The sequence below is a fragment of the Chiloscyllium punctatum genome, chromosome 42, assembly GCF_047496795.1.
Source record: "Chiloscyllium punctatum isolate Juve2018m chromosome 42, sChiPun1.3, whole genome shotgun sequence".
NCBI lineage: Eukaryota > Metazoa > Chordata > Chondrichthyes > Orectolobiformes > Hemiscylliidae > Chiloscyllium > Chiloscyllium punctatum.
The window spans coordinates 19,018,685-19,034,607 of record NC_092780.1 but is presented as its reverse complement, the minus strand read 5'-3'; positions in this window follow the sequence as shown (position 1 = coordinate 19,034,607).

Genomic DNA, 15,923 nt, shown 5'->3' with positions numbered 1-15,923 from the left:
GCCATTGGCAGAGGCTATCTGAGGGACCCCCCAATATTGTTGCTCTGGAGGTGGGATCGGGGGGCATAAAATCACCCTTTATGCAGATGACAGTCTTCTTTTCCTAACTAACCCGACAATATCTGTGCCCCACTTAATACAAATGATTAATTTATTTGGTTCCTTCTCAGGGTATAAAATCAATTTTATGAAATCAGAGGCCATGCCTGTGGGGGGTCTTGTTGGAGTACCCGATCTTGGGGGTGGAATCAGATTCCCTTTCAAGTGGTCACAGGGAGGTTTCCTGGATTTAGGCATTTTTATCGCTCCAGCCTTTGATCAATTATACAAAGTTAATTTTGTGCAGTTGCTCGAGAAGGTAAGACAGGACCCCCAGTGCTGGGAGGCCTTTCTGATACCTTGGTTGGGTAGAACAGCTCTGGTTAAAATGAATGTTCTTCCACATTTATTATATCCCATGCGAATGCTCCCTTTGACGCTAGCTAGGCAAGCACTACGGAGGCGTAACAGTTGGCTCAGTTTTTTCATCTGGCGTGACAGGCGACCTCTTATTAAGTTTGCCAAATTGCAGCTTCCGCAGGGGATGGGGGAATGTGGACTTTTCAAATTTTAAGAAATATTAATTAAGTTCCCCATCAGCCTATGTGATTGATTGGGCTTGCCAGACCCTAAGGTCAATTCGACTGGACAAAGGCCTCCCAGGCAAAATCCCCCCTCATTAATTTGTTGTTTATGGACAAGATGAGGACTGTCATGGAGCATTGCAGAGATCTGATTGTCCTTAACATGCTCAAAGCATGGAGAATAGTGTGACAAAGCAAGGGCAATTTACATAAAACTTCACTTTTTACTCCCATAGTAGGAATGCTAGGATTTCAGCTGGGGTCAATGGATTCTGACTTTAAGCTCTGGTAGTGCAAAGGAGTTTCCTGATTGGAAGACTTACTTGAGGGAAAGGTCATGATGTGTTTCGATCAGCTGAGTTAGAAATATGAACTGTCTGGTAGGGACCACTTTCGTTCTTTTCAGTTTAGGGATGTTACACAGAAAAAGACATTATTGGTTAATCCCTATATGTCTGATGTGGAGAGAAGACTACTTTGGTCCACAGGTACCCTCTCGATTGGTACCCTCGACCATTTACTAGGGGGTAGTGTCTCAAAGGACATTGAGCGGCTATGCGGAATCTGGACTCAGGAATTGTGGGCAGAGATCTTGTCAGAGGCAAGGGAGGATATTTGGGAGAACGTGAGGAAGATTTCGATTTGTAGAGGATGCAGGCTATGCAAATGAAGGTTCTCCACAGGGCTTATTTGGCACCGAAGCAGCTTGCGAAATTTAAGAAAGGAGCGTCCCCAGTGTGCTCCAAATGTAAAGCAGATGTTGGCACTCTTACTCATTGCTTGTGGTCATGCCATAAACTTTGTAGGTATTGAGGTGCTAAACCGAGTGTCATGGAAGGGGTCTTGGGAACCGAGGACAAGGTAGATCCGGTGTCCCTCCTCTTGGGTCTGCCGAATCTGCCCTCTTTAGACGTGCATAGGAAGAAACAGTTTAATATTCTGTCATATTGTGTGAGGAAGAACATTCTGATGAGTTGGATATCGGAAAATCCTCCAGGACTTTCGGGGTGGCATAGGTTAATTATGGAGCATATCCCCCTAGATTTCCTGACAGGGATGGTGCACGAGAAAATGGAATTTTTTATGGGATGTGGCAGCCCGTTTTGAACTATATAGATGCAGACTTGGCGGCTATATTGATTAGCGCCATGTGTAGCCATGGGGGCTGTGTCTGGTGGGCCGGGGGGTCGGAAGAATCCCGAATAAGTACGGGTACGCCAACTGATGCTCCTGGTGATGGGGAGCTGAGTGTTGTAATTTAATCTACCTTGGTTCAATCAAATTTAATTTAGTTTATTTTTAAAAATTATTTATTGAACTGTCGTGTGGGTAGATTTTTTTTAAATTTCTTTTCTTTTAAACTGTTTGTGGAGTAGAATAGCAGTTCATTTAGAGATGTACAGCACAGAAACAGACCCTTCAGTCCAACTTGTCCATGCCAACCAGATATCCTAACCCAATCTAGTCCCACCTGCCAGCACCTGGCCCACATCTCTCCAAACCCTTCCTATTCATAAACTCATCCAAATGCCTTTTAAATGTTGCAATTGTACCAGCCTCCACCACTTCCTCTGGCAGGTCATTCCATACACGTACCACCCTCTGTGTGAAAAGGTTGCCCCGTAGGTCTCTTTTATATCTTTCCCTTCTCACCCTAAAACCTATGCCCTCTAGTTCCGAACTCCCCCACCCCAGGGAAAAAAACTTTGTCTATTTATCCTATCTATGCCCCTCATGATTTTGTAAACCTCTATAAGGTCACCCCTCAGCCTCCAACGCTCCAGGGAAAACAGCCCCAGCCTGTTCAGCCTCTCCCTATAGCTCAAATCCTCCAACCCTGGCAACATCCTTGTAAATCTTTTCTGAACCCTTTCAAGTTTCACAACATCCTTCCGATAGAACCAGAACTACACACAATATTCCACAGTGGCCTAACCAATGTCCTGTACAGCCAGTTATTGTTGTTATAAGATTGTTGTACTATTTTGTAGTAATTTTATGATTTTGTAAAAAAAATCAAGATCTTCTTTCAATAAAAATATTTATTAAAGAAACAAAGAGGTTTATGTTGTAAGAAACGTTGAGACCTGTACTTATTCGGGATTCTTCAAGTCTGCATCTATATAGTTCAAAACAGTAAATAGCTTGTGAGGCCTTGGGATTTTTTTAAAAATTAGAACAATAGAAGCAGCCTGTATGAGTGGGGTCAAGCTCCCACAGAACCAGAATTTTTAGTTTTAGTTTTCAGTAGATGTTGCTGAGGTCTTGAGGCTGAATGGGGAAGCTCTTATTCCTCTCTCTCTCTTACAGCTAAAAGCTAGGGTTCTCTTCCTACTGCCAGAATAAGAAGGAGATCCGATACCCTTACCTGGTCTGTCCTCTGTGATTCCAGGCTTCCCAGCAAGGTGAAATTGCCCAGCAAGCCACTCTGTTCAAATTAAGGATGGGTAATAAATGTTGGCCCAGCCATTTCAATGTATGAGGGAAGAAGGCCAAATCATATGTATGTGCCTTAAACCTTATGACTTCACAATAAGTTAGTGCTTGGCCTGATCAGAGCAATCAGACAATTTCTGACTGGTGCTGATGTCTGTTTGTTATCGTACTTCCTCGTTGATTGTTGCTCTGTAATGACAAGACATGTGATGCGACTCTTTCAATTGCATCCTTGGTATTTCACCACTATTTCAACAAGTAATAGGGAACCTTTTTCAGTCTCTCTGATTGAAAGACCTTGTTAGCAGTAAACTTTATCAACCAGTAAATCTGTGTGTTTACATTTTCCATCATTTTGCATGTCCTCAATTGCCCCTTCAGAATGAATCTGTCCTTTTCTATTTTAGTGTCATTTATACTGTGCATTTTAATAGGATTATGGTAGAACAACTAAACATCTATAAACAGAACTTTTGTGACCGACTGAAGCATGAAACCACCATCCTGGTCACTGACTCACAATTTCCATATTTGCTGCACATCTGTTTTCCACTGGCAACTTTACGCTCTTTCACAATACTGCATGGTACAGATTTCCAGTTTCTTTGTACAGTGGACAATGTGACGTAGAAGCAGTAATGTCCCTTCTAAGAATTCATAAAGCTCTTGTTTAAATGAGGTTGGTTGACTTGCCCTACTATCACTTGTGACTTGCCCTTGCGTGTGTTAAACGTCAGATTGTAGGTTCCATAAAGGCTTTGTAAACTGAGCATTTAAATGGAGTGCAGCTGTACAAATATAACTGACTCATTAATGTATAATAAAATCAAAGCCAATGTAAACTTGATGCAAGTCCTTGTACCCCTATTTTCTGGGGCATTAGTTTCTTCTATTTACATTATACCTGGAGCAGAAATGCATAATGATCCACACACAATTCTTTATTAAAATTGTAATTAACTGTCTATCAAAAAGTATGATATTACTTTTCTAGTACCTGATCATTTTATGGATAATCAGATAACCCGGAGCGACAGTGAGTAATTTACATCACAATTTGGCTTCAATCACCAGCCTCTGTGAAACTGAAGATCACACAAGACATTGCAATCACTCACCTTTATCTCTAATGCCAGGATAAATCGGTAAAATAATTTTTCTAAAGCAAGCAATTATCAGGATTCTAGTAGGTGTGCTCACTATCTCAGTTTTGCACTATATTAAACATTGTTCGCATTTTTAACAAATGGATTAATTACATCCTGAAATATTAATGCATGCAGATCCACGTTAGGTGGCATTTATTGTCAAATTAGTTCAAAACAAGAAATAAGTTTAATGATAGAAATGAACTAAATAAAGCACATTAAAAGGGATATTTCTACCAATGCACACAGTCTAACCAAAAAGGAGCGAAGATGTACCTCAGATTCTTGGTTTTACACAGGATGGTGAACTCCGGACTCAAAATTGTAATTTGCTAGATTGGTTAATCTGCAAGGTTCTGTGTCATGTTCCGTGAGATATGGTGTTGTTAAGGATTAATTTAGATAATAAACAATATCAAAAGAAAGTACGAATGAGAGACATTTGCTTATATATTGCTTTTTATGACCTCGGGATATTCCAAAGTACTTTACAGCCAATTAAGCACGTTTGATGTCAAGCCATTGTTGTAATGCAAGAAGCATGGCATCTAATTTATGCACAGCAAGGTCCCACATATACTAATTAGCTATAGAATCCAATAGTCTGTTTCGGTGGTGGTAGTTGAGGGTTAACTATTAGCTAGGACAATGTGATAGCATCACTGCTCTTCTTCAAAATAAGGATGTTTTACTTACAACTGAGAGATTAGGTGGAGCCTTCATTTAAGGTTGCATCTAAATAAGGCGACTGCCTGTGAAGTTTGCACATTCTCCCCGTGTCTGCGTGGGTTTCCTCCGCATGCTCCAGTTTCTTCCACAGTCCAAAGATGAGCAGGTCAGGTGAATTAGCCATGATAAATTGCCAATTTATCATGTTAGGTGCATTAGTCAAAGGGAAATGGGTCTGGATGGGTTACTCTTCGGAGGGTCGGTGTGGACTTGTTGGGCCAAAGGGCCTGTTTCCACACTGTAGGTAATCTAATCTAATCCGACAATGCTTAGTACAGCATCTCTAGTAACGATTTTTGAGAGGAGTTGTAGCTCAGATTGATGATAAGTATGTAAGTTAGCTCACTGAGCTTCAAGTTTTGTTTTCAGATGTTTCGTCATCATGACTAGGTAACATCAGCAGTGAGAGTCACCGCTTCATCGGTGTCTTAACAGCATCTCTATCTCAAGCATCTTGGGCGAGACTTGAAGCCACCACCTTCTGGCTTGGAGGCAAGAGTATTGTGAACTGAGCTGGCAGCCACTGCTGTTAATTCAACGATCCACCTAATAAATCCACAGCAGTTTCCACAGAATTTTAGGGAAGTTAAGCTCAAGGTCAGACCATGAATGAAACCAATGGGGTTTTGTTCTTGAAGATGATCTCCTTGCTTATGATCAACTGTCTTTTTCATTAAGTTGGTGAATGGGACTAGATTAGGTTAGGATATCTGGTCAGCATGGACAAGTTGGACTGAAGGGTTTATTTCCGTGCTATACATCTCTATGACTCGATGACTCTAAGTCAATGCTCCAATTCCCCTCTTCCTTTTTCTGCCATTTCCTCATCTCTTGAGTAATTGTTGGCTTCCACTAGCTTAGCCAAGTACTAATCTTGTCAGCCAAGACAGTGCAATCTTTCTCTCAAATGTAGACGAGCAACTTTGATAATATCTCTGCCTGGTTTTGAACCGGACAACTATTGTGTGTGAAGGAAATATGATAAACACAAACACTGCAAGAGAAAATGTACAAAACCAAACAAACCACATGGAATAACAAACTGTGCCAAGACAGTGCATGCTCACTGGATAATCACCCATAGCAGTATCACAAAAATTGATCATTCCAAAATCCCCTGACATCTGTTCATCTCCAACAAGCATTCCTGGAAATAATGAACATTAAACAGAATCTTGGTCAACTTACCTTTCCTAACCATGACACACAGTGACCACTTGCAACACCCCAATTGCTCTTTTGGCTGAGATCAGTTAACGCAGAAACCAACATCTAATTAGAGACTTCCTGCTTTGTATGACTCCAATGTTTGCTGCCTTAACCAGCTGAGCCACTGGGGGAGTTGTTATTGAGACAGCATCAATCCAGTAATTATAAAAGACCTACAACCACACTATTTGGAAACTTGAAGGGATAAGATTTCCTCTTGCGTTCATGAGCATCAAAATCACAAAACCAACTTATTTGGGCTTACAAATTTGTTACAGATTGTGCACTGAAGACATCTGTCCCATTATTCGCATACAGTCTGTTTCTGATCTCAGACAGGATGGGGGTGGGGGAGGACTTGAAGGAAAGAAAAATCATAGGATCTTGGGTTTTGTGCCTGTAACCACAGATTCCATCACTGGAACAGTTCAGCAAAGGCATTCAAGACAGGACAGAAAATGTAAGCTGATGGGGGCGGGGTGGAGTTGAGGGGCTCCTTTTCAATCATAAATGAAGATTGCCAATTAATTATTTGCGCCAACGATGTCACAGCCAAGCCTGATCCTATACTTATTCCTTATCTGCTCATGCACATACATTGGTTTCCATATTCCCAGGAGCAGGAGCCATGGCTGATATCCCTCTCCATGATCTATGGCACTGTGACTAACTGAAATAAGTTGGCACAAACCTGGGACCTAAACCAGAATCTTGCAAAGCTGCACAGCTTCAAGGCTCAGTGGCAGAGATGTTCCATCTGAACCAGTGGGCAGAGGTTTCCCTTATTAAAACCACAGGGTAAATGAATAGCTGGAAAATTACATCCATTCTGTTTCCAAAAAATTAATTCTATGTGCACACACTGGAATCACTTCAGGTTGACTTCCGTTACTTAATATAGAAAATTGGAAGTGAGCAGAGAAGTCTTTCAACACCTCAATTCAAACAATACATCCACAAGAATATTGAATGTTTACTACATCTACAGTGACATCCAAAAGGTGGGTGTCTGCGTTTCAAATCCAGATAAGATTATAACAGTATAAGTGGCATACGTACAAATTTTAAGCTGTTAGTTAAGGAATAAAGAATTGCTTCTATGGACCACATTATTACATCCTCAGGGCTTCTCTAAGTACAACAGAAAGTTGTCATAAAGGCAAACACAGGAACTAATGTTGCACGTCATATTCACAGAAAAGATGAATGACCAATGTACTAGTTTTCTAGTTGTACTGGTTACTGCTTGAGAGAGGAATGTTGGAAAGGCCAAGTTCACCCTGAAAAGTGTATCTTCTTGTGGCCACTGCCATTGGTAGACACACCAGACAAGCCAACCAGGTTAACCACCAGAATAGGGAATGTTCTGTTATAGGCGGGCACCTGAGATTGATTTTAAACCCAGGAGAGAAAAGTTTATAAAATTACCCTGATACTACAGAAAATCATTTGTTTTGGGCCTTTAATTTCTTACCATGACTCCTCATTTGGAGTGCTTGAGGGTGGAATCTGTTTTAAAATTTATGCAAAACAGCTACTCATGTTTTTTTTTCAAATCTTACATTTCTTACAAATAAGACCAATCCTTACCCTTTGTGAGAAATTAAAATTTCACCTACTGGAATTTTCCAAAAGGCAAGGCTTAGAAATCATGTGATCACTACATTTTCAGTCAAGATGGCGGCAAAATAGGACACTGCAATCGGAGCTGCATCGCTCATTCCATTTATTTCCCATTTTCTGCTCTTTTCTTCTCCTCTTGGTGTTCTCTCCTGAGGTAGAGTGGACTCAAAGTCCAAGGGGGAGGGGGGCTGTTGTTGGACTCGGGATCAGTGAGGCAGTCAGTGGCCTGTGAGCCTGGCCAGACCAGACCACGTGTGGAAGCCTCCTGCACTGATCTACAGTTGGCCCTTTATGGAAAAACTGTAATCGTTACTTTTTTAACTTTATTCTCATTTTTGCAACTTCTACTCTGAACAACTGTGAGTAATGTGACTTTTTTTTCTTTTTTCCCATTATTTCTTTATTTAGTATCAAAGATCTTAACCTAGGTACTCTGTACCTAAGATGACACCATATGGGGTGACATTGTAAACTTTTCACTATACTTCTGTATTTGAGTACATGTGGCAATAAAGGATATTCTAATTGTATTCTAATTTCAGGGAAATATGGACACTTATGAGATCAGTACGGTGCATGGGAGATTATCCCATGCTGGATATGGGCCGTGCACATTCTCTGCATAGGTTCCTTCAAGCCCAAACTGATCTAATATGAACAAGGAGAGCACATTAGAAGAATCATGAGTAAACAATATGAAGTTGCATTACTGCAATGATTTACAGGGTACATGCATGTGTTCTACATGACTGCTCTATTAGAATCATGTCAATCTCAGGTGTGTCTCCTACAAGCTCCTTCAAGTCAAGTGACTTGACTCCATCAAGTCACAATGTTGTCATCACAGTGGCTAGTGACTATTGCACACAATAAAGTATTAACATTTTGAGACCCATAACCAACGCCTCCCCCACAAGGTCTATTCTTCCCCCTTTGTGCTTCAATAGTTGTACATTTAATTATATATTTTCACTCACCACTGTGCCTTCTCCTCCAAGTCTTTGACTTTAAAAATTCAGATGACCTGGAATGTTCATCTTTTCTGCCCCCAACATGTTCTCTCCACAGAGCTGGAAGAATGGCAGTTTGTTGTGTGGAAAGTTGACTTGAACTGTTTTTCTCAATAGTCTGAGATCCAAACATTTTCTCTTTGGAGACCCTTGAACCTTTGGAATGTCTTTCACGGATGACTTTGGTGTGGTATGTCTTTTATTTATAGCATGATCCTACCATGGCTTGCAATTATTTTGTTTGCAGTGTCTTGAATATTTGGGTTCTGTTTATTTCTTCTGTAACATGTATGTACTACATCTTCAAACTGCATCAGCAGAATTTTGTTCTTATTTCTCGTTGAAGTGGGTAGATTTTATTAGTTCAACTCCTTGAATATTTTGGCCTTTCTCATTCACTCAGTGATTAAATTATTTGTGAAACCAGATTGTTTGCTGTGTTAACTAGAGATTCACTCTTACTTAAAGCAATACTCTTTCAGTTATTTAGGGATTCTTCTTTGGAATTTTGCTTGACATTGTCCATTCCTTATCACCTCAGCATCTAATGCCAGACTTGAATTTGTCAAAACTAGTCATTTACAAGATTCCAATCAACCTCAACTTAGACAAATAATAGAAGCACTATAACTATCATATACATCCACTGGGGTGGTGCAGGTAGTTCAGCTGTTGCTTCTTTGGGTTACACTTCATTGTTAACTTTCTTGCAACGTGAAATCTGAACTCCTTTCATTTTTGGTGGCAAACCACTATAGTCACCACTTTCTACCTCAATTATCACATGAAACTGTAAAGGTCACATCATTTTCTGCCAAAACTATGAGGCCAAGAATAATTGTAGGACTAGCACAGCACTCGGGCTGGGTAGAAATTCGGGAGAGATTGGGTAACTCCGAGTCAGTTAATGTACATAGAACATAGAACATTACAGCGCAGTACAGGCCCTTTGGCCCTCGATGTTGCGCCACCCTGTCATACTAATCTGAAGCCCATCCCAACTACACTATTCCATGTACGTCCATATGCCTATCCAATGACGACTTAAATGCACTTAAACTTGGCGAATCTACTACCGTTGCAGGCAAAGCATTCCATACCCTTACTACTCTCCGAGTAAAGAAACTACCTCTGACATCTGTCTTATACCTATCTCCCCTCACTTTAAAGTTGTGTCCCCTCGTGTTTACCGTTCCCATACTTGGAAAAATGTAGACTAACAGTTAAAGTAGTTTGAATGAGAAGATTTTGAATTAAGCAGTTGAAGATGGAAAAACAGGAGAAGGAGATGGAATTTCAAAGGCTGGAGAAAGACGAGGAAAAAGAATTGGAATTGAAATGGGAACGGAAACGAAAAGACTGGAACTAGAAATTCGAGGGAGAGAAAAAGTCGAAGTAAAATAATTTAAACCTAAAATAATGCAGTTTAAAAAAGGAGACCACAAAGCCAAAGAAGGCTGTGACAAGGAAAATTCCAGTCATAGTCTAAAGGCCAGTAAGGAAATGTTTACACTTGTGCAGGCCCTGCCAAAATTTGAGGAGAATGTAGTGAAAGCACTCTTTATCATTTGAGAAAATCATAGAATCCCTACAGTGCAGAAAGAGGCCATTCAGTCCACCAAGTCTGCACTGACCCTCCAAAGAACATCCCACTCAGACATAAGCCCTCCCTATCACCATAAGCCCACATTTACCATGGCTAATCAATTTTGCCTGCATATCTCTGGACATTATGGGCAATTGAGCATGGCCAATCTGCCTAAACTGCACATGTTTGGACTCTGGGAGGAAACCGGAGCATCCGCCAGAAACCCACACAGACACAGGGAGAACATACAAACTCCACACAAATAGTCACCTCAGGTTGGAATCAAACCCAGGTTCCTGGCACTGTCAGGAAGCAGTGCTAACCACCGTGCCACCTTTCTTCTTCCCTTCCTCCCAAACCAGGTACCAGCTCGAAACCAGCAGCAACCACTCAGCCCTCAGCTACTTTACCTGCTACTGAGAAACTATACCAATATCTCATCTCTTCACCAAGCTTCCGACCTCAGTCAATGAGGCAGACTCTACTCTGTCTCATTGTCACAAAGAGAAGGTTACATTGTCCGTAGATATGTCAATCCCTCTGTCTCACTTCACTCCATATCTTTCAGAGGCTGTGCTGTGCTGAGCCAACCGCCAGTGGCACTCAACAACCTGGGCACCCAAGTGATGTCACTGGTGATCAACACCCGCGCCAACTCATAGAAGAATCCCTAATGTGTGGAAACAGACCCTTCGGCCCAACAAGTCCACACTGACTCTCCGAAAAATAACCCACCCAGACCCATTCCACTGTTATCCTATATTTACTCCTGACTAATGCACCTAACCTACACATCCCTGAACACTATGGGCAATTTAGCATAGCCAATTCACCTAACCTGCATATCTTTGGATTGTGGGAGGAAACCAGAGCACCCAGAGGAAACCCAGAGAATATGCAAACTCCACACAGTTGCCCAAGACTGAAATCGAACTGCGGTCCCTGGCGCTGTGAGGCAGCAATGCTAACCACTAAGCCACAATGCTGCCCCAAATTAACAGTGGTTCAAAACAGCAAACCAAATTAGGTGGTCAAAAAAAATCTGAACACTGTCCATTCAGAGCAAATAGACAGGTAGACCACAGAAAATGGGTGCTTTTCTGTCAGAGGAGCTTTCTAAGAATTATGACATTTTTAAAAAGTTTGATTAGAAGTAGTCAGCACGGCTTTGAGAGTGGGAGATCATGCCTTACAAATTTGTTAGAGTTCTTTGACAAAGTGACCAGCAAGGTTGACGGGGACAGGGCGGTAGTTGTAGTCTATATCAATTTCAGTAAGGCCTTTGATAAGGTTCCATATGGTAGGCTGTTCTGGAAGGTTAAATCAAATGGAATCCAGGGCGAGCTGGCAAGTTGGATACACAATTGGCTTCATGGTGAGAAGCAGAGGGTAATAGTGGAAGGATGTTTGTTGAGCTAGAAGCCTGTGACTAGTAGAGTGCCTCAGGGATTTGTTATCCATATCAATGATTTGGATGATAATGTAAAAGCATGATTAGAAAGTTTGCTGATAAAATAGACAGTATTGTAGACAGTGAGGAAGGTTCTCAGAAATTGCAGCATGACTTTGATCAGCTGGGGAAGTGGGCCGAGAAATGGCAGATGGAGTTTAATATAGATAAGTGTGAGGTCTTGCATTTTGGAAAGTCAAATCAAAGTAGGAGTTTTATGGTGAATGGTAGGGCCTTAAGGACTGTAGTTGAACAGAGGGATCTTGGAATTCAGGTTGACAGTTCTCTGAAAGTGGAGTCACAGGTAGACAAGACAGTGAAAAATGTTTTTGGCACATTGTGCACTTACTGGCGAAGGTCAGAGTATAGAAATTGGGAAGTTATGTTGCAGTTATACAGGACATTGTTGAAGTGGCACTTGGAGTATTGTGTTCAGTTTTGGTCACCTTGCCATAGGAAAGATGTTATTAAACTAGAAAGAGTGTGGAAGAAATTTACAAGGACGTTGTCTGGACTCAATGGTCTGAGTTACAGGGAGAGGTTGGACAAGCTAGGACACTTTTCTTTAGAGCATAGGAGACTGAGGGGGCACTTTACAGGAGGTGCATAAGATCATGAGAGGCATGAGATAGGCTGAATGAACTCAGTCTTTTTCCCAGGGTTGGGGAATTGAGGACTAGAGAGCATTAGTTTAAAGTTAGAGGGGAAAGAATAAAAAAGGGAACCCAAGCAGCAACTTTTGATTTTTACACACAGGGTAGTACGCATATGGAATGAGCTGCCAGCAGAAACAGTTGATGCGGGTACATTAACAATGTTTAAAGGGCATTTGGACAAATACATGGATAGGATAGGATTAGAAAGTTATGGGCCATGTTCAGGGAAATGGGGTTAGCATGGACAGACATTTTGGTTGAAGCAGACCAGTTTGGGCCAAAAGGCCTGTGTCCATGCTGTAGGACTCCATGACTTGATAACTCTATAAAAAGACTATGTTGTATGAGTGTATGTATGTGCAAGTGAGTGAATGTGTATGCGCGTGTATGTGTAAGAGTTCCTGAAGCACACATGTAAAGTTTTTAAAATTTAAGGAAACAATGTACATTTCATGACAATGTGAATGTGAAAACATTACACAAAGTAATTTTGACAGGTGGATTGGAGCATTAGGTATTGAGACCACAGATAAAGTTCTCAAACAGATCATTCTCTTGGAAGAATTACAAAAACTCACTGCCATTTGTAATGAGAACCCATATTGAAGGTCAAAGCATAAAACTACTAGATAGGCATCAATAATAGCTATTATGAGCTGATCCATAATAAAAAATCTTGTATCCATCATCCAACATGAGAAAGGTAAAGGATGGTAGAATGAAAGGAAGGTGAGTAGTCAATGTAAAGAAAGAACAGTTGAATGTCCTAAAATCCCACTTCAGATCAGAAAGGAAGGCACAGAGGGTGGAGGTGAAAATTAAAGGCCTGAGTGTAATAAAGCAAGATACATTCATTGAAATTACTGGAAATTGCAAGAGAAGGCCATGGGAATTATTGGGGCTCATAACAGCAAGCCAAAAATGGAACTCAAAAGGAAAAACCACAAATTAAATTGTAGTGTGACTATAACCAAGAAACCAGGATTGAAAGCTGCCGTAAGTGCAGGCAAGGTGAATTGGGTAGACAATTTTTGTCAGAAGACTTTTTTTTGTTAAAAAGAAAGATGACCCTTTTTCGTTCCAACGATAACATTAAACCCACAAGTGTACTGCAATAAATTGCTACTCAAACTCAAAGTTAAGATTAGTAAATGGGAAAAATATATCACAGTTCCGTTGCTAAAAAAAAAGTTTGAATGTGACTGGTTATCCAGAAAAGTGCTAGTCAATACTGAATTGAATTGAATTGAATTTATTGTCATGTGTACCAAGGCACAATGAAAAGCTTTATCTTGCAAGCAATGCAGGTAGATCACAGAGTTAAGTAGAATAGATAGTAAATAATAGGTAAACAGCGGCAAAAACAAAAACACAGGTACAGGTGAATGTTAAAAGTTTGCGAGTCCATTCAGTATTCTAACAAGAGTCGGGAAGAAACTGTTACAAAACTGGCTGCTGCATGTGTTCAGGCTTCTGTACCTTCTCCCTGATAGTAGACATTGTAAAAAAAACCATTGCCAGTGTGGGATGGATCTTTGAGAATGCTGGCAGGCTTTCCTTGACAGTTCAGAAATTCTGTAGATGGAATTGATATATGCCTAGTTAACATTGAACTGTAGAAATAGGAGCAGAAGTTGGCCATTCAACCCCTCGAACCTGCTCCACCATTCAATATGAGCGTGGCTGAGTATCAAACTCAATACCCTAAACCTACCCTCCTCCTTATCGCTTGATCCTCTTAGCCAAAAGAGATATATTTACCTATCTCTTTAACACAATGTTTTGACCTCAAACACTTTGTGGTAGTGAATTCCACAGCTCACCACTCTCTGGGTGAAGAAATGTCTTATCTGAAGGTTCACCTAAAATGTTTACCCCTTATCACCATTGGGACATTCTTCCTGTATCTAACTGTCTAGTCTTGTTAGCATTTTATCGGTTGCTATGAGAACCCCATCTCCCCCCACCCCTTCATTCTTGTAAATTCCATGAATTTGACTATAACTAACTCAATCTCACCTGAACTGGCTGAAGTAAAGATTATAGCTTCACACATAATAATGGAAAGGCTGAAAGAGATTCAAGACACACAATTATAGGAACAAGTTATTTTTCTATATTGTGTGGTGATCAGGGCAACGGCTAAATAAAGTTCATCACCAGAGACAAAGTGATACCATAAGCAGATGCTAGAATAGCTGAAACCTTCTTTAAGGATGGGGAAGAGTCACAGAATCATTACAGTTCAGAGAGGCCATTCAGCCCACTGAGTCTGACCAACGCTCCCAAGAGCATCCCACCGAACCCAACACCCCTCAATATTGCGAAAACATACTGAAGCAACACTATTGCAAAGATGAAGATTTAAAAACAGCAATTATGTCATGTAGTAAGAGTTGTGAAGAATGACAAGGACACAAGGTAGAAGGACACAAGTGGCACGGTTGATTCTTCATTTCAAATACAATTGTGCATTTGTGAATGAATTGCTATTTATGAACCAAGCTCCAAATCTACCTATCATCAGCACCATCCCATCTTAGAACCCAGTCTAAGGCTCCTCTTCCCCCAATGTCTAATGTCACTTACGGCTTAATAATGCCAACCATTGTGCACTGTTCCTTCCTTCAAAGACTACAACAATTGGTTTCTGGGAGAAACACAAAAACTAAATCATTATTGAGTGATCATGCATCTACTTTGGATGGGACCACAATTAACTCCAATTTTTCTGAGCACTTAAATGGCCTGTATGCAGAGAGAAGAGCACTCTAAGGTTGAGGTTTCGAAGAACATTTGGAGAACCTTATGATGTCATATGGTCCATAAGAATTTAATTTTAAGGCAAAGAAATGCAAACATACAAAAGAGACAATAGAAAAAGTGGAAAAAATCCAATAAGTTTACAGGTGTTATTTTATAGCATGACAGCCAAACTGAGGTTAGTTAGCACTGATTAGACAGAGAGAATCTGAACAAATCATAGGAAGTAAAAGGTACCATGCACTTCACATGTACGTATGTTGGTCAATTATGAGGAGCAGATTATGGTGGATGCTGTGCTGTCTGAAGATGAACAACCTGATGCAGAAATACAGGACCACACGATTTGCCCTAGAGGACAACAATCTAAAGCAGGCACCAAAGTTATATTTTGCCAGAAGCCAGAAAATGGGGGAGTATTACCAATATAAGAACAGGGAAAGCTACTGAAAAATGTAAACATTGGCTAAAGTGCAGGATGAGGGACATAGGCAAGATCCATGCTTTGCCAAAATTCATTTAAAATACTGAAGGTCGGAGAAACAGTTCAAAGTCTAAAAACAAACCTGGAAGTTAACATGGCTTTTCCTAGGAAATGATGGCAAATTAACAAAAGGAATCCTGATGTTGGGAAGGCAGTAGTACTTCAGAATGAGATAGGAGGGCAAACAGTGTTTATAGTTAGACA